At 41.3% G+C, this 19,744-nt stretch overlaps 1 protein-coding gene across 1 annotated transcript in view; it reads right to left on the bottom strand.

Annotated features, from left to right (window-relative positions):
• The window catches only part of MEI4 (meiotic double-stranded break formation protein 4), a 242,743-nt gene extending 229,407 nt beyond the window's left edge, over positions 1-13,336 (bottom strand). The window contains exon 1 of the mRNA XM_044757455.2: positions 13,048-13,336. The gene's annotated coding sequence lies outside the window, so the exon portion shown is untranslated. The remainder of the gene's footprint in view (positions 1-13,047) is intronic.
• Between the last annotated feature and the right edge of the window lie 6,408 nt (positions 13,337-19,744).

The following is a 19,744-nucleotide window of genomic DNA, read 5'->3' as shown; positions in this document are numbered from 1 at the left end:
CAAGATGATGAATAGCTACGGTGAGCGTATAAACAGGAAATTCAATGATTTTTTGTTACTTTAAAATAAACATTTGTATGCAATTACCCACCAAACTGTGACCTTGAGTCATTAGAAATTGAAGCCAGTGATAAACTGCATTTTTCCATTTTAAGCAACATTTGTAATTTGAGAATTGTAGCATTTCACTCCCGGAGTCCAGCTCAGATAATAGTTTTGTCAGAAAACACCCTTGCAGCACAAGGAAATTAAGTGACCATTAATTTATGAAATTGAAATACCAAAAGAACAATTCATAAATTTACCAGCTGTACTTCTGTGAAAAAAACTGGAAAGCATCTTTTGCTTTTGGATGGTCAGATCACATCAGAAACAAAAATACGATGGTAATTCATGCATTTATTCAACAAGTATTTTTTGGTCACCAGCTACGTCCAGAAAATACAGCAGTAATGAAAATAGATGAATTCTTGAGCTCACGTTGCTTATATTCTAGTGGGGGGAGCCATAAAATCAATAAATAAAACATACGTATGTGAAAGTGTGATAAACACAGCTGAGAAAATTAACTCATGTAGGACGGAGAGATAAGGTAAAGGATTGTTGCAATTTTAAATAAAGTGGGGTCAAGAAAGGCCTCAATTAGCAAATGACTTGAGGAAAGATACAAAGGGAGGTGAGGGAGCAAGTTATGCTGATGTGGAAGAGCATGAAAGAGCAGGCCCAGGAGAGGGTAGCTGACAGGCCTGAGGCAGGGGCTGTGATGCGTAGAGCACTTTCCCCAGCACCACCTTATCTGACTTCCGCAATAATGCTATATATTAGGGCAGCATTATGCCTATGCTACAGATAAGGGTCTGAGGCTCAGCTGTGTACCACATGCCCAAGATCACACGGTAAGCACTAGTGCTGACACTTCAACCTAGGTGTTAATGGCTCAGTCCAGTTTTTCCATAGCACAACTGCCATAGCGCAGCGTCCAACTCTGTACTGCAACTTGACTGATCAAGCTAGACCATCAACAAGGCTGACTGCAATGGTCAGGCGTCTGGAGACTGCACGTGGAACTGCTGAAAAGAAGACCCAGAGGAGCACAGCATTTGAAAGGCTCCCACAAAGAAGGGGGAAGAGAGGTGTTCAATATTTCTCCAGAAGGCAGAACTAGTACCAGTACATAGAAATTACAGAGACAAGTTTCCAATAAACGGATGAATAAGACATCTAGGCGTAGGAGCTGTCCAACAGTGAATGGAATGGGCTGTCTTGTGAAGCTCTGAGACTCCAGTTACTGGCACTACTCAAGCAGAGGCCGAATGGCCATCTGTCTGAGATGAAGATAGATTTCAGCACGGATGTGAAGGCTACGTGGATTGACGGATGTCTTTCCAATTCTGAGTCTACGATTACACAAGCACCCAGGCAGTGCACTGCGGCAGTTAAAAGTCCCAGCTGTGAAGTCAGACAGCTTAGTTAAAATCGTCTCCACCACTTACAAGCTTTGTACAATTAACCTCTATAAGCCTCAGTTTGCTTATCTGAAAAAGTAAGCAAATAACAGAAGCTACCTCATGGGGGTTTTTGAGAGAATTAAACAAGATAACCCACGTACAGTACTTAACACGGTGCCTGGCACACAGCGAAAGCTCGTAAAGCTTAATTCACACAGACATGTGCGTTTGGGAGCATGTGGACAAAATGCACATATATAAAATGTGTGCAGATTTGTTTCTCTATCTCTGTCTTTACTCCTTTATTCAGTGGCAAGAAGAGTTTAATGTCCAAAGCTGAATTGTTACAGCATAGTAAATTACAACATGGTGATACTAACAATTATGGCAATAATAAACACTTAGCCTCTTAGCCTAATGAGGTCAGATTGTCTCTCTTTATTACCAGGAAACATGCACAAAAGTTCATCTTTTAAACATTTGAGGCACCAATTTAAAACTTGTGAAAGAAAAAACATTTTCTTAATTGAAACAACTATTAAAAATTCAGAATCTTTCAGCATGAGAAAGAATAATTAACAATCTGCACCTGTATTAATTGTGCGCATATGTACTCAGGTGTACATGTGTATGTATACACACAGACACGCTTTCTATTTCAAAATTAGGGAGCTAAACTAGAAAGCCTATGGTTACTTTTAAATTACTTTTTTTTTAAGATTGGCACCTGAGCTAACAACTATTGCCAATCTTCTCTTTTATCTTTTTCTTTTTTTCCTTCTTCTTCTCCCCAAAGCCCTTCAGTACATAGTTGTATATTCTAGTTGTGAGTGCCTCTGGTTGTGCTATGTGGGACACCGCCTCAGCATGGCCTGATGAGCGGTGCCATGTCTGCGCCCAGGATCCAAACCAATGAAACCCTGGACTGCCAAAGCAGAGCGCACGAACTTAACCACTTGGCCACAGGGCTGGCCCCTAAATTACAGATATTTCTTATCAGGGTCAAGTATTTTATGCATATGTGTCTATATTAATAGAAAATGAAGGAGAAATAACCATAAAAAGTTGCATCTGTATGTTGGAATCTGGAGATGCTTCTAGATGGTGGAGAGTGGGTTACAATTTTAGATTAATTTGCCATCACTCTTTTGTCACTCTGGATAAACTGTCATTTATTATTCATCGAGAAAACATTCAAGAATGGACCTGAATGATAAAAGGAAGCCTCCACTTTCAGACAATGTCACTCTATTTTATTTCTGCAGTAGGATGCTCAGTGCTTTTAGAAAGTCATAGTATGATACACTACAGAAAAAGAAAAAATACTCTCAATAACAGTATTGGTATGTTACAACAGCATATGTATGGATTTATAGCCAGCATCATGTGCAACCCTCCCAATAACCCTGTGACATATCTGCTATTATCCCTGCTTTATCAATATGCAAACAGGGGCTCAGGGAACAACTTGCTCATTCACATAGTAAGAAATGAAGATACAACTTGACTCTAAAACTTACCATCTTTCTGTACGGTCTACCATATGGGCACACTAAATTAGCATAGCTTGGCACAGATAATCTATTTTAATAGATTTAAAGTATAACACAATCTATTTAACACCAAAACTATATTGAATATAAGTTATGGACTCTTAAGAGCTTCGTGTCAGTAGGAATGATCGAGTCTGTTACCCAATGACAGAATCAGGAATCCAACCCAGTCTCCATGGACATTACAGTACTGAAAATTTGATTAACTAATGATCAGTCCTTAGAAATTCCTTCCAGACACTCTATAACCTCTGCTTACGAATCCTAGGACAATCTTTCAAAGCAAAACAGTATAAAGCTCACTTTTCCGAGTCACCCTGCAAAGATGTGAAGTGAGCGATGACACTCTTCCCCTGCAAATCCCCCATACCCATTTCTCAGAACATCATAATATTGAGCCTCTTTCCATTCTGGCAGCCTCCTCTGATTGTTCTCTGATTTGTCCAAATCCCTCTTTGGACACCTGGTATTAAACCTCCAGTTTTGCAATGAAGACAATCAGTTACAACCATTGACCCTTCATCTTAACACCACCTGAGATGGTATTAAGTAGTTGAATGGTCAGGTCTCAGTGATGATCAGATAGACACCATGGGGAAACAAATAAAAATCTTTTTTTTTTCAAAACTGCTTTTCAGCTAGATCTGTAGTCACACAACTAATTCTGTTAAGAACCAGAAACACTGGGGCCTCTCTAGCTCCACCGGCCTTCGCGGCCCATGGACAGCCTAGCCACCAAGGACTCATGCTGCTCCCAAACCATGGCACGCTCTCCTGATTGGGAGCCTTTGTCCAGGAGGCTCCTTTTCTGACAAAAAGACCCTCCCCCAACCCCATCCTGCAGACTCTCTGCTCACCCTCAAGGCCAAGTTCAACTGCCCCTGTCTGAAGTCCTGGAGATCCATCCTCCTCCATCCTTGCCCTGGTTCTGTTAACAGCTCCCTGATCTGCACTTCCACAGTACTCTGGAAGTGCTCTTAACACAAGGCAGTATCAACAGCCATTCACGGGGCTCTCTCCCCTACTAGACAGTGAGTGAGCTCATCAGGGGCTTGGACTATGCTTTCATCTTGAATTATTTCTAGCACGGGGCTCAGTGGGAAGATTAAGCCATACTGTGCATGAATGACTATGACAAAGGGCGGGGAGTAACACTGTTCACAGAAAGGAGAGACTAATTCCAGCTAAGGGATCACAGAACGCTTCATGAAGAAGACAGTACTTAAGGGAAGACAGGAGAAGTTAGGGAGACTGCATGATATGGAAATGAGGACCTGCTTGGTTACGTGGACAAAGGGAAAGGCATCGGCCAGCACGAGAAGCCAAGAGCCTGGCTGGAGGATGGAGCTGCAAAGGGAACCAGAAACATCTCCTGGACACCTCTGCATACTGGACACTGTGCATTCACTTCACATTCAGGGCCTCACTTTATTACCTCGTTTAAGGATGCTGTGGTATGGAACGTAGGAGCACTGTTTCGAGCTAAGGAAATTGAAGTTCAGAGACAGTAGCTTTCTCAAGTCTATCCAGTTAACAACTGATGGAAATGTATTTTTTTTTTTAAGGAAGATTAGCCCTGAGCTAACTGCTGCCAATCCTCCTCTTTTCACTGAAGAAGACTGGCCCTGAGCTAACATCCGTGCCCATCTTCCTCTACTTTATAAGTGGGACGCCTACCACAGCATGGCGTGCCAAGCCGTGCCATGTCCGCACCCGGGATCCGAACCAGCGAACCCCGGGCCGCCTAAGTGAAGCATGTGCACTTAACTGCTGCGCCACCGGGCCGGTCCCTGGAACTGTATTTTTAACATTCATCTTTCTACACACGTTCTTTCTACAATACAGTTCCGGGGCTTGGGAGTAGGAATTAAGTGTACCCTGGGTAGAATTGGGCCTCCCTGAACTGCCCCGTGGTCATCTTATGCCCACCCTGACACCCACCTCAGCTTATCACCACAGCAACCTGTGCACACACACACACACACACACACACGCAGGCACGCTAACTCCAAAAGGACTGTCCAAAAATGCTGCACATCAAGCAACCCTAAAAATCCCCATGAAAAACCATTCAAATATGTCTCGCAGGGGCAAGAACAGCAAAGGGTCTAGGAGAGCAGGTTAAGGAGCCAGGCTTCCTAGCTCTGCCCCTTACTAGCTGTGTGACCTTAGACAGGTTCCTCAACCTCTCTGTGTCTCAGTTTGCTCATCTATAAAATGGGAATCAAAACAGTACTTAACTTATAAAGTTGCTGAGGAGATTAAATTATTTAAGGCATGTGACCCCTATGAACTTTATCTGGCACACAGTAAACACTCAAGGCAATGCCTGGTCCACTTGAGACTAGCAGGTGGCCATGATGCAATCCTAGGCCCACTGTCTCCGAAGCCTGTGCCTCCACGTGGGCCTGATGATAAGTCTATTGAGAACTCAGGGAAGACACGTGTGGCTGACGTGAAGAGGAGGAGGATGGCTTCGGAGCGGGCCAGAAGCTCTGAGGGATGAGGAGAACTGAGACAGGCAGACAGAGGGCAAAGGAGCGCTTCAGATGCGGGGCCAGAAGAGCACACAGCAGATGGCGCACAGATACCTGTGGAAGAGCGCAGGATCTCCTGGGCTAAAGAATAAGGCACTTTAGGGAATAAAGGGAAATAACAGAAAATAGGGAAGTTGAGATCTTGACAGTCAGGCGGAGGAGTCTGAACTTCCTGCAGTGGAGGAAGGAAACAGGCAGAGTCTTCTGGGTGGATGCGGGAAGGGATCCTGGGGTGTTAGGAAGAGGATTCGGCTGTGTGGAAAGGAAAGAGGGACTACCGACCCCAGGCAGTAAGGAAGGGCTGGAAGGAGAACGCGGCCAGGACTTGCAGTGTGCACAAAGAATACCGGGAGCTCTGAAAGATGCTTCTGAAACGGCAGGGCTCGCTGCCCAAGCGGAAAGAAGGAGAGAAAGTGAGGGAAGACTCAAATATGATGCCAATATTAAGTCGGTGAAGTGACGGGGCCCAGTCAGAAACACACACTAAAATTACAGGAAAGTATAAAATGTACAAAAGGATGCTGATAAAATATTTACTCCAACCGTCTGAACTATTCTCTAAAGTTGTTTCCTTAATTCTTTACTGAACCTTAGCTTTTTATCAATGAGTGATGAAAACGAGGGAGGCACATTAATAATTGAAGAGGCCAGCTTCCTGCCATGCAGTTTGAATCAGTGCCTTCTCAGTGATCTCACGCAGTAGTCACATTTTTGGAACATACTGGGAATTTGTCTATTATTTATCACTAAAGGGTTTCACAGCAGCAATCTAGTATGAAATGGACTGTGGGGTCTTCGAGCTGAAATGCTTGCTGCATTTGCTGTCTGCTGTTATGCCAGAGTTAGTTACCAGAATGCACGCAGCTTCTACAGTATCACGATTTCTGTTTTGGGAATCTGATTTTGATGAACAGAGTGTATTAGAAATATATGCAATTTTTAAACTTATTCATCATATAGACAAAATAGTGCTGAGTAATTATCAAATCAACAGATGAAGGATGGTAGACGAATTTTTTTAATTGAAGACAAAACAATCTTCATAAGAATGGATTATTTAGGAGCAATATCTATAAGAGAAATAACTTTTTAGAAAGCAGTAACTTCTTAAGAACTACCTAAGTGTTTTTTGCACTGTTATAAAAAGTCAGATTGTCATGAGAAATTTATATTCGGTCAACAAACATTTGACAGCATTTATTGGTTTTGCCAGGCATTAGAGATAAGGAATGCCCCTTCCTTCAGGGCTTTTCCTCCACTTGGGGAGGCAGACAAATAAGAAAATAAATAAAATACAAACTAATGCATGAATAATACAACATTAGATAAAGTATACAAACAGTTCAGAAGAGAAAGAAAGTAGCTTTCTCCTACTATTGTTCTAAGAGATAAAAAGGAATGGATCATAAACAATCAGCTATTGCAAAATCCATTTTGGGGAATTTGAAAAGAATCACAAGTATGTTTTGTTTTGTTTTCTAATCTTGCAAGAGACAGATATTCATGAAAATAGAAGGAAGGCATGGGAAAAGGAGCAACCAGCAAGCAGCCTCTGAAATATATTTCCTAATAATTACATTAAAGATTAAGAAAGTCATATCTCTCTCCGACAATCAAAATTACTTTCTAATGGGTTGTTTTCATTCTTCTATTCATCCTGATGAAACCAAAGCACACATTAAATACAAGAGGATTTATTTCCCAGAGTTCTGCCATGGTGAAAGCAACCTAATCAAAAATGAAACGGGGACTGAGCTCCTGGAATAAATCAGAAGGAAGAATGAAAGAAGCTGGCAGATATTTTGGAGGCCTGTTAAAAAATAAATTAGACTTTCAATATAAAACTTGACTTAAATAAATGGTATACTTAAGAACCTACTTCAGAACATTTCCTTAAAGTCAATTTGAATATCAATCCAAAATAGTGCATTTCAATATATTTTGTTATATTTCCAAAATGCAAGAGGTATAGTGATGAGCATAAGCACAGATAAAATGTCTAGAAAAAGGGAACAAAATACTAAAAAATCTATGAGTCTGCTAATATCTGCTGTTCAGATTTGAAACCTAAACAAAAACTTCAGCGAAATACTTTAAATAGTGCCCCTTAAAATAATCAAAAGATGGTTAGGGTACTTTTGATATTTTGAGAAAAAGCAAAAGAAAACTGGGTAGCAGACATAGCCCTCTAAAGATCTGCAATTTGTCAACTACTTTACTCCCTTGATAAACAGCCTTTAAACAGAGATAAATCCAATAACAGGGAAAAAAATCATCATGAAAGACAACTGTTCATATGACATGTGACGCTTAAATCAGCAGAGGTGGGGAGAGTGGAGTGGGGTGGGATCCTGTCCTCCCTTACGTTTGCAAAGCAAGGAAGGAGGAGGTGTTGACCCTGCTCACATTCATGGGAGGCAGTAAGCCTTCCAGGTAAAGTTACCAGGCTCAGCTCAAAGCAGCATGATCAGACCACACATGGAAACAGAGATTCTGTTCCAGGCACCCCATTTTAAACAGATAGAGATGGTAAAGGAACTCAAAACCTGCTGTCTGAAGAACAGAGGAATGAAATGTAAATGGGACTTGCTCCATGAAAGCCCAAGGAACAGGACAAGGACAGTGGATGGAGTTGTGTATACATATTCTGTCAGTCAGATGTGTCTAAAGACATGTGAGAGAGCTTTAGGAGTGATGAGTTTCCCATCGTGGAAGGCGTTCGAGTACAGAGAGACATGATAGGGATGGGGCAGAAGGTACCCAAAGTCTGAGCAGAAAGGTTAAATAGATCACATTCCAGGACCATTTTCACCCTGAGAGCCTATGATTATAAGAAGTGGAAGCCATAGTCACTGACTTTGGGGGACATTCAGTGACAAATAAAAGATGTATTCGAAAAAGTGGTAAGAATACTAGATCCACCAGGGTCCAGGCAGAAAGTAAATGACACCTCAAGTTAGGTAACGTGAGGCGAGTTTAAAGAGACCGTTTCCACAAGTGTGGGCAACCTAAGGGGGTGACACAATGTCCCAGAGGCACACTTCACGTCCCCAAGGCCTAAAGGGATGAGAGGAGGGAGAAGTCACCAGAGATAGGAGAGAGAGCACAGTAAGGAGCACACCACCTGACAGGAGCGATGACTTTGAGTCCTACAGGATCATCCTCAGGACTGTGGAGGGAGCAGGGCCTGGGCGAACCTGCAGGACGGAGGGGTGGGGAGATGACCCAGAGAGCCAAATGGACGATATCCAGCACAAATGCTAGCAAAGCCACATGAAACAGAGGGCAAACAAGGAAGGCCCTAGTCTGGGAGAGAGGTCGGAATATATTCTCTCTCAGGTCCCTTCCAAAGGATGCGATATGCATTCTTCTAGGTGGAGATTCACAGGCCTACTGTTTCTATTATTCTATCACACTGGCTCTTTTTCATTCTTCAGCCATCCCCTGGATTTGCTCTCGGAACTAAGTACTCAGCTGCACTCTTTGCTCTACCCAAAACAGTAGTACCATAGAATACACATGATAGGACCTGAAAATCTGAATATAGAAGCAACCAGCCTACCTGAGGGAATTTTCCATTGGATATCCTTGCTACTCATGCCTTTATTCAACAGATGTACTTAATTACCTTCTACCTGCCAGGCACAGGGCCAGACACGGGGATACATCAGTCAACAAGGTAAGTGCACCTCTGCCTGCATGGAGCCTTCAGCTGACTATCAGTCGTTCCCACAGTACAGCCCCCGTTCCGTAAAGGACTCTCAGGCGTGCTGTAGATCAGAGGTGGGCAAACCAGGGCCCACAGGCCGAATCTCCGGGGCCTGCTTCTATAAAACATGGTTTATGGAAAGAGCCATGCCCATTTGCTTCTGTATCGTCGATCACTGCTTTTGTGTCGCAACTTCAGAGCTGAGTAGTTGCAACAGAAAAAATATGGTTTTCAAAGCCTGAAATAGTTACTGTCTGGCCCTGTAGAGAAAAAGTTTGCCAATACTTGCTCTAAATAAAACCTAATGCTTTAAGGACATATATCGAAAGACATTACTGTCACTCATAAAACATCCCTGGGCGCCCTAGTTACAAACCAGGTCACAGGAGGGGTTGGCTTCCTACAGCATTGTATTTCTACTGTTAAAAGTTTTGTTTTTGTTTTTTAATTCTTTCATTGCAAAGGTAGATAACAAGCAGGTATCAATCATGTGGCTAATGTCTTCTATTAACAGCTAACTTTCTTCAGATGACCTTCACATTGTCTCATATCATACCTAGTCTTTTTTTTTTTTTTTGAGGAAGATTAGCCCTGAGCTAACTGCTGCCAATCTTCCTCTTTTGGCTGAGGAAGACTGGCCCTGAGCTAACATCCATGCCCATCTTCCTCTACGTTACATGCGGGACGCCCACCACAGCATGGCGTGCCAAGGGGTGCCATGTCCGCACCCGGGATCTGAACTGGTGAACCCCGGGCTGCCGAAGCAGAATGTGCACACTTAACCACTGAGCCACCGGGCCTGCGCTCATATCTAGTCTTTTGATTGATCAGAGTTCTTCCACATCATTGAAGGCCCATTTTTACAAAAGATCCTTTTCTATGAATCACATCAAACAAATTTTGACAAGAGGGACTTTAGATTATCTTTTAAATTGAATGTAAAAGCACTTAGCCAACGCTCAGGCAATATATAAATGCAAAATCACAGCAAGAATAGTACCTTTGCCTCTCTGCACACAGAAACATGAGTGGATGCTTATTCCCCATCACTTGAGTGGACAGCATTAAAATTTAAAATGAAAGAAAAAAACTAGCTTTCATTAGCTGTTATTAAAAATTCCTAATAAGAAATGACAGGATCTGAGGTGGTTGTAGTTCCTCCAAAGGATGTTAAGAGGCTGAGTGGTGGCCGCGGCTGACCATCGATTTGCCATTCCCAAATCTCTTTTCCTTCCCTAGTGAGAATCAATCTAGCATGAATAAAATTAAATGGCCACTTAGCTCATCTTTAGTCACTATAATGCAGCAATAACTAGCTTGAGAAAGATCCTCGCAAAGCCTTGGTTCTTGAAAGTTTTCCCACCCCACTAACCCACTGATAAAATACATATAAAGCACGGAAGAGAGGGGAGACTGAGCCCAAAAGTGAAAGACAACCAGAAGTAAGATGATAACAGAGCGGCAGCAAGGGAAAGGGATGGCTAACTTGGTGACAAGGGAGACATCTTTTAGGTACCAGTTTAAACATTCTATCCTTGAAAATGCCTTCCTTGAAACCATTAGACCATGTTAGTTCCCCTAATACATGTGCTCTTGACATTCCATACTCGTTTCCCATCAGTTATCACAAGTGCAACTGGATAATTCCTTATTTAATTAGTTGTTTGATGTCTACGTCCCTCAGTGGCAAGTGAGCTCCACTGAGCTCACTACCTGTCTGTTGAGAGCAGAAATCCCCACGGCTAACACAAGAGGAGCACTGAAAAAATGTTAACTAACTGACTTAGTGAACGAATGGATAGACAAGCAAGTCGGATCCTAGGCACTCTGCTAGCAAATAAGAAAGCTCTGGTTATTCTGTGATATGCTCCTCAAAACGAAGGGCCGACCGACATCTTCCTGTCCTTATACACCATGAGCAATGTTCAAGAATATGCACTAATTCCTACCAACCCCTTGTATCTTCTCCACCAACCATCTCCCCTCCACTCTTTCAACGTCTCCTTCTGTACCGACTTCTGTCTCTCAATATATATTCACGCTCAGGTTGCTCCCAGGTATAAAAAAGAAAAGAAAGGGAAAAAAAACAAACCTCTCCAATCACCCCAACCCGACCTAGCTGTTCTTACCAAATTTGAAATAACATCATAATTGCCAAAACTTACAGCTGCTTGCAAATTCCCATTCTGCTTCTCTGCAGCATCTGACCCTAATAACCACTCCTCTACTCTGAAAATTCTTTGCTCTCTGACTTTGGTGGCACTGCTCGACCCCGGATGATCTTTCTATACCATGCCCTGTCAATTCCATAACCTGATATATCTAAAAATGTGTCTATTTTTTCCTCAAACCATTAATACCTCTTGCTTTTATGATTGCATCAGCCTTCTGACTGATCTCCAGCTCTCTCCAATCCATTCTTCCCATTGCAGCCATATGTTTACCTCAATAATGCTCCAAAGTGACCAGAGTAATTTAGCTGGCTCAATTAAATTGTGACTCTGGCCTTCAGCTTCAAGTGTCTTTGTACAGCAGAGTTTTACGTACATTTGACATACACACGCCCCACAGAAGAGCTAAAAGATTCTCTCTGATCTTCATCACAATATCCACTGGATTCCTAACATCTTTATATATGCTAAAACATAATTAAGGTAACATTTTCTAAGCTTTAACAAGGCCCCCAAAATACTGGCTTTGGAAAGCTGGTTCCAAATACTGGTATTCCCACTGTCATTAGTGAAAAACGAATGGAACTTGTACTCAGAGTCATGAATTTGTCCTCCTGACTTGCATTTCCAAATTTCGCCTCTGAATTTTGTCATCTGTACTCTATTTCCCTGCTCTGAAAGTCATCCAGATTATCCATGTTCCAAATTATACATCCTTTTTACCGCACTTGATCTAAAACCCTTCCAAAGCAGTAAGTCTTCCCAAATAAAAACAAGTGGAGTAGTGGACAGCAACACACAAATCTCTGCCAAGCAACTGAGTCTCACTGCAACTACCTAATACACTGTAAATCTCTCGATTTTAAATAGAAAAAAGGCAACACAAACAAGCCCAAGAAAGTGATCCATGTGTAATTAATTTAACATAAATTTTGCTACTGAAAAATATACCCTGCTCACGAAGAGTCCATGTTTTTATGCTTTTTCTTCATTATGAGCATTTTATGAATATTAAACAGTAACTTGCTTATAATCTATGGATCCTCATGGAATTCAGGGCCAAAAAGTCCTTCTACAATTCCAGACTAGGAAGCTACCGGAAGCCTTTCATAATTCAGTCCAAGCTACTTCTCCAGTCTTACTTCTTGCCACTTTAGACACTGTGGACATACTCAAATATTGTTTACTCCTTGCATGGCCAGCCTCCTGCCTTGACTCACACTAACCCCTTCATCTGTAATGTATTCCCCACTTCTGGCCCCATTCACAAACATCTGCTGCTTGTCCCTCCTCAAAGTGCCACCTTCTCCAGGAAGCTTCTCTGTCCCACAGCACTTGATCTAATCTTTCTAATGCAGTTTCACCCTTTCCCCTCAATGCTTCCTACGTATCAATATATCCATCTGTAGCACAAGCCTGTGAGGTCCTTGAGGGATGAGACCAAGTGTGTCCCTTCTTTAACGCCTACGACACTGTACACGCTTCCTCCAGTACCGGGGGTGCTCGGGGAACCGATCCGCCAAGCTCACCCATGCCCTCAAAACACAGGCCTCCCCTTCTCCGGGAAGACTCGGGGACCACTCTGGTGGTCAAGCCAGGTTTGAACATGCTCAGAGCCATGGAACATACCAGAGAAACCCACGAACTTGTGGGCTGACGCTTCAGACACTGCAGAAGCTCGAGTGCAGATGCGATCGACTTAAGCAGCTAAAGAGAAGCGCCGCCCTGTGCGGAGCTCCACGCGGCGCCGGGAATGGCGCGAAGGGTGGCGCGAGCCCAGGCGCGCACGAGGCGGCGCGGCGAGGCGCTCCCCCTGCCGTCAGGGCTGCTGTGGAGGAGCGCGGGCGCCCTCCCCCGGGAGGCGGCGCAGGCGGGCCGCGAGCTCCGCGCCGCGGGGGACACGCCGCCAGCCCCGGCCTTCCCCGCGAGCGGGGCCGGGACCACAAGCCCCAGAAGGCCCCGCGGCGCCTTGGGAGGAGCCGGCCGCGGCGGGGAGAGGACGCCCGGCTCGGGGCCCCGCGGAGCGAGGAGGGCGCCCCCTCGGTTGCTGGCTGGAACGTGCCATCGAGGCCGTGAAGGAAAAGGAGTCCTGGACGTTGATTCCTCGTGGAAAGAGATGCGTTGATTCTCACGGGGAGGGGAACTTCAAGAACTGAGGGAAGGATGAGTTCTAAAACAAATTTACTTTTTCCAAACGTGAAGGTGGATTTTTATTTCTTGCAAGAAATTGTGATTATTGTAGAGAGATTTTGCGCACTTTTTACGTTTCACTTGTATTGTTAATCTATATTCTTAATCATGTTTTGCCTTACATCCTTCTACAATTCTTTCATGTATCAGAATCCCAGCTCGATTCCAAGCACCCTGAGGACAGATGCTCTGTAGTCTTCTTTTTATTACACACAGTGCTTGGCTGCTGTTGAGAAGTCTCAGCACACAGCAGTGGAATAAAATATCAAGCATTTCTACATGCAGGTCTGTGTGGCTTGTCTTAGTAAATGGATGAACTTTCTGTTGAAGAGTTGTCAGCATGACGCCATTCTGTACCCTGGACTCCATCTTGTTAACAATGTGAAACTGTGCTGACCTTGCTCACTTACCCGAAGGGCATTTTTTGCTGAGAAAGGACTTTCTGAAGGACTATGCAAAAATATACTTTTTCTGGTAGCAACAAGATGTCCTTGAGTAAGCCATTGAACTATAACCTAAGTTTACGCTCCCTAACAAACAACTGAGGTGATTGTTCTGGGCTCTCCTTTTTGCTAATAAAAACTCCTGACTTTTACTCCTCAGGCGGACACTTTTCTGGCTGCTGTGGGAATCTGTGTTCCCCCAATTGCAATTCTAAGACCCCAAATAAATACTGTCCTCTTGTTTTGCAAATGACTCTTTTTTCTAAATTTACACTTCTTAAGACATCCTTTTGCATGTAATCAGTTATTGTAAATTTCTTTAAAATGTTAAGCAGCATTGGTCTAACCACCAGACCATTAAAGAGAGTCACTGATTTTGTCTATTGTAATTTGTTTAACATATCACTTTTCACTAATCCGGCAGCCGTAAATTTCAGGCAAAGACAATTATCTTGAACTTCAAATTAATGAACACTAAATTGTTCCCTGTGCAGTCTCCAACTTCCAGTGGTTCAATTTACGATTTTTCAACTTTATGATGGTGAGAAAGCGATATGCGGTCAGTAAAAACCATACTTTGAATTCTGATCTTTTCCTGGGTTAGTGATATGCAGCACTATGATCCTCTGTCGGGATGCTGGGCAGTGGCAGTGAGTCAGCCACGCCCTCACGAGGGTAAACAACTGAAATGCTTAACACCCATTCTGTACCCAAATAACCATTCTGTTTTTCACTTTCAGTGTAGTATTCAATAAATTACATGAAATATTCGACACTTTATTATAACACAGGCTTAGTGTTAGATGATTTTGCCCAACTGTAGGTTAATGTAAATGTTCTGAGCACGTTTAAGGTAGGCTATGCTAAGCTAGGACGTTCAGTAGGTTAGGTGTATTAAACACATTTTCGACTTATATTTTCAATTTATGATGGGTTTATCAGGATATAACCCCATGGTAAGTCCAGGAAGATCTGGATTTGCTGTTCTCATTTGAGAAATGTAAAATCCAATCATAGATAATCAAGAGCCAAATCGGGGAAAAGTTGCGATGTTGCCTTGTGTTGCTGCGCATGTGAAATCCATTTCAGTTCCACTCATTCATTCTTTTTGCAAATTGAATTGAATTCCTGTTATGTGCCAGGCACTGAGCCATGGTTATTGCCCTCTACAAGTGCACAGTCTGGTAATTAAAACAAATGGGTTAACAAACTATCAAAATACAGCACAATCACTGAAATCCTACGGGAAAACTACAGTCAGTTTTAACAAAATCTTATCCTTTCTCATCAAGACTTAGGTAGATAACTATTAACCTAAGTAACATTTACAGTTTTCTTTGAGCTTCTGAAGATGGAGTGGTTATGGATTTTACAAAAGAGTATAATGGAAAATAACTGTCATGAAAATTGTACAGATTTTCATACTAGTTTTTGTCTTACTCATCTCTAGTACGCATGCATAATAAGTAATCAGTACATATATATTGAAAAAAGAAATGAACAGATTCTCAGTATCTTAAAACATTTAATTTGTGCCTTTTAGAGACTACTTTTCTAAAAATGTCATGATCCAGCTGTGTGGGCCATGGCTCAAACAGCTTTTCTTTTCTTTTTTTTTCTTGAGGAAGATTAGCCCTGAGCTAACCACTGCCAATCCTCCTCTTTTTTCTGAGGAAGACTGGCCTTGAGCTTACATCCATGCCCATCTTCCTCCACTTTATATGTGGGACGCCTGCCACAGCGTGACTTGCCAAGTGGTGCCATGTCCGCACCCGGGATCCGGACCAGCACACCCCCAGCTGCGAAGTGGAACGTGCACACTTAACCACTGAGCCACCGGGCCAGCCCCTCAAACAGCTTTTCTAAAGGAGTTTATAAAGAGAAGAGGAAGGTGAAAATGTGCAAGGATGCACCTAGGGCCTTTTAGCAATTCCTGTTGTTCACTGTATTCAAATACAGAATATTTGAAAGGGGCTTGAGTAGATAAACAGAACAGAACATCTTAGAAAGTCGTACGTCTCTCATGTAACAGTTTCAAGAGAGCAAATTCATTGAATCCCAATCTGTATATCACATAGGAAATTATTGATGGTAACTATGTACAAATTTTCAGGGTCCAAATAAAAACACAAAGAAAACTAGTTTACCTCTGTGCAAAATATAAAACCTTAGATGGAGAATACTAAGTTAATATTAGCCAGTTTAATATAAACCTAAAATAAGTAAAGTGGATAAAATGAGTGCCAAAAAGGTAATCAAGGAACAATATTAATTGTAAACTGGGTACTTTCAACATAAAGAGCAGAATATCTCATAAAATGTCAAATAAGTATGTAACTATTTTTTAAAAGCCTAGTGTTAAAAATGTTATTTGTAAAAAAAAATTGCATTATCTTATAAAATTATGGAAATAGTAGTAAGCTGTTCTATCAAGAAACAGAAACCTCAGTAATTCCTAGACCAACACCTATTACACAGAGAAAGTTATTAGCTCTCTGTTCAATTCAGCAGTTCAAGAAATATTTATTAAGTACCAAGTATAAATAAATTGTTCTCAATGATCTTACCGTCTAGTAAGGGAGCCAAATTTTACCATTAAGATAATTATAACTAGCAACTATTGAACATATTCACTATGCCAGGTAATCCTGGACTACCTGATTTAATTAATTTTCATGAAATTCTTCTGGGCAAAGTTCTGTGGGGTTTTTTGTTTATTTGGCTTTTTATTGAGGTAACATTGGTTTATATCATTATGTAAATATCAGGTGTAAATCCTTATATTTATACTTAGGTATAGACCTCATCATGTTTACCCCCAAAAGTCCAGTTGCCTGGATAAAGAAGATGCAGTAAGTATATACAATGAAATACTACACAGGCATAAAAAAGATGAAATCTTGCCAAGGACTGTTTTCAATCCTTATTTTAGAAGAAAACTAAAATTTAGATTGGTTAACTCATCCAAAGACATTAAGCTCAGAGATGTTGGAGCTAGGACGCCCGCCCAACTCTGTCTTACTCCAAAATGCGTAAACTTAATCCCCTCACTCTAGCACATCCAGGAAGTCAGCTAGGTCTTTAGCTCCTGCCCTTTAATGCTAGTCATAGGAGCTCCCCGTTCAGAGAGTTCTACCCACTAGTGTCTTAACATTCTCTGGGGTATCTGAGGCAGCTAGCTCCACAATGCTTCTATGTCTTTTGATTAACTGTTCGTCAGACTTCTTGGATCCAGGACTCTTGGTTAGACTTCTATCTGATAACTTTCACACCTGCTTTAATTTCATAGTGACATTTGTCATCACTCACTATTCTATTACCTATATTTTCTTCAAATTAGTCTAATAGCCTAACATAATTTGTGGCAGATTATGATCTCATGATCATTAGAATTAACATTATTCCAGAGAATCCTACATATCATTATCTTCAATAATTCAGTTGCTGTTAACACAAAATTAGTAATTTATACTGTCATTTATATGATTATTAGTGTAGTCCAGATGGCATCTTGGAACTTGGCATCCAAACCTTTGTCAGTATGCTTTAAGAGTAAAATCTGGGCCGGCCTGGTGGCTGAGTGGTTACGTTCCACACTCCGCTTTAGCGGCCCAGGGTTTCACCCATTCGGATCCTGGGTGCGGACATGGCACTGCTCATCAGGCCACATTGAGGCGGCATCCCACATGCCACAACTAGAAGGATCCACAACTAAAATATACAACTACATCCTGGGGGAATTGGGGGAAAAAAAGCAGAAAAAAAATATTGGCAACAGGTGGTAGCTCAGGTGCCAATCTTTAAAAAAAAAAAACGTAAAATCTGTAAAAGTTTTGAAGTGTTTCAGACCATTAAACTAGACTAATTGCGTGGGGGAAAAAATAAGAAGTATGTGTTTTTAAAGCACTTGAATCTTAAAGTTCAGAATTGTAGAAAAGTGGAAAGATTGAGAATATGGCTGAGGAGGGGAAGCTTTTAAAACCATGAATTATATGTCTCTTTAATACAACCAAAATCACACACTGTAAAAATAATTATTCCCCAAAGTAAAGTATGTTACTTTACCCAAATATTTGTATTCGAGAAGAATTTTTAAAAGTATTTTATGGTAAATTTATATTTTGAATTTACAAAGAATATTAAGCTTTTAGAAGAAACATACCAAAGAAAAAATCTATTTATAAAGTGAATAATTCTTTTTCATGTGAATATTGCTTCCTAATTTATGTGCTTGTAAACTCAGTTTTTAGCATGTTTTGTTTTCTCAGAGCAGCACATTAATGAATTATTGTGCTTTTTGGATGAAAAGTTTCAGTTTTACCATTTGAATTGATGAAAAGATATACAAAACAAATTAGACTAAGCCACTAAAATTATAAACAGCACAGAAGGCATTTTAGGTCTATTAGGAAGGAAAGATGCTCTGTTAAAATATCAGGTAAAACAAAGCTTGGGCTAGGCTTGGAAATCACTTATGCACGTTAACAATTTGGAAAAGGGGCTTTAGAGGCACATGTAAGGAAGCCTTCTGTGGAGAGGAGAGCGAGCTTGCAGAAGTGCGGCTGCTCAGTTACTGCTGGATTCATTGTGACTTTCTGAAAGACTAGACAACAAAGGCTACCAAAGAAAGGAAAGGTGAAATAGACGCAATGAAAAAGATGTACTTCTAAAGCATTAATTTTAAATGAAAGAAATAGAGGAATTAGGCAGAAATGTCAAGAAATATTTAAAGTTGAATGCTGGTGAAGTCAACCATTAAAAATGCAAAACTGGCGGCCGGCCTGGTGGCATGGCGGTTAAGTTCACACCCTCACTTCAGCAGCCCAGGGTTCGCAGGTTTGGCTCACAGGCATGGACCTAGCCCCGATTGTCAAGCCGCACTGTGGTGGCATCCCACATATAAAATACAGGAAGGTTGGCACAGATGTTAGCTCAGGGGTAATCTTCCTCAAGCAAAAGAAGAGAAAGATTGGCAAAGGATGTTAGCTTAGGTCAAGTCTTCCTCAGCAAAGAAACAAAAAAAAAAAAGAAAAAAGAAAAGTTGATTTAATAGTTGATTAATAGTGGGAAAATTTTACAGTGAGTATATTTTACACTTCTTTGATAACAGAAGTATTAATCTGTGTAAAAAGTTAGGATAAAATATTATTTTAAGGAAAAGAACATTACGATTATTTGCAAAAAAGCATATTCAGAGAAGAAAAAAAGCAGAGTTGTGGCAAATCTACTAGTGTGAGTGTGGATCTGACTATGTAGACAATACTCTATATGGCTCATTAAGATACGTAAACTGTCTGAAGAAGTCAGAAAGACAGGTATTAAAAATAATGAGCAATAGAGAAAAGCCCATCTCTTATATTCTTTTATCTAGCAACACATCTATTTTATCCTCAGTTGAGAGGAATTTGTCCTTTTTTTACATCGATAGGAGGTGTACAATGTAGTGACTCTGAGCATGGTTCTGAACTGAGACTGCCTGCTTTCCGCTCCTAGTTTTGCCTTAGTAGCAAGTGACCCAGGGTAAACTGCTTGACTTTTCAGATTTCCATTTTCTAGTTTATAAAATGGAGATGATAATAACCACATTCATATTAAATGATGTAATTCATACATAGCACCTCAGTGTCCAGCACACACTATTTTAAATCAATATTAGCTATCTTTATTATTATTACCTGAATTCCTATCTCCCT

The sequence above is a fragment of the Equus asinus genome, chromosome 24, assembly GCF_041296235.1.
Source record: "Equus asinus isolate D_3611 breed Donkey chromosome 24, EquAss-T2T_v2, whole genome shotgun sequence".
Classification (NCBI taxonomy): Eukaryota; Metazoa; Chordata; class Mammalia; order Perissodactyla; family Equidae; genus Equus; species Equus asinus.
This window is presented reverse-complemented; position numbering and strand designations above follow the sequence as displayed.